Below are 706 nucleotides of genomic sequence, written 5' to 3' on the forward strand. Positions count from 1 at the left end.
TTTCCCTCAGGTGGTAAGCTCAGGCACCGTCAAAACTGGTCATAGGAGGTCTGTGCATGTGTGCCCCCCAACCAAGTGATGCTGAGTCTTCCCTCTTCTGGTCAAGAAATATGAATTCTGGCATAGTGTCCTCAAGAGACCTGTGGGGGAGGGGAATACAGGACTGTGATATGCTCTGTTGGATTCTGCCATGTCCTTCCACTATGGCCTTGATGCACTGGATCTGGCCTGCTGCCTTTTTGACCTAAGGGGCTTCACAAAGACTACTTTTTAGAATCTGTCTGCATTTTGTCAACATTATCTTAATAGTACAAATTTATCCACCACTGTCAGAATCCCCAGTATTTTTAGCATATCAGCACACCCTATGAGGATGCTCTTGTTTCCTCAACCAGTCATGTCAAACTTTGTCCCATAACATTTTCTCTGCAGTGTGTTTCTGAGATGACCTGCTGTGTTTCTAGCACAGTGATAGGTATGGGATTTCTGTATAGGTGATAAGTCACATCTAGGAAACTTGTTGATTCAAAGATTTTATCGTAAGTTAACAGGTCACGAGTGTTATTGTAACTGTTACAATTTGAGTTCACAGCTCAATCAGTCAGGTTGCTTTCCCCATTTTATTGCAGTGCTTTTAAAGCTATTGCTTGCTGTCACTTGAAAATGAAACTTGGTTGTAAACTGTAATGAACGATTTGATCATGTG

The sequence above is a fragment of the Gekko japonicus genome, unplaced genomic scaffold (assembly GCF_001447785.1).
Source record: "Gekko japonicus isolate JY-2015 unplaced genomic scaffold, Gekko_japonicus_V1.1 scaffold768, whole genome shotgun sequence".
NCBI lineage: Eukaryota > Metazoa > Chordata > Lepidosauria > Squamata > Gekkonidae > Gekko > Gekko japonicus.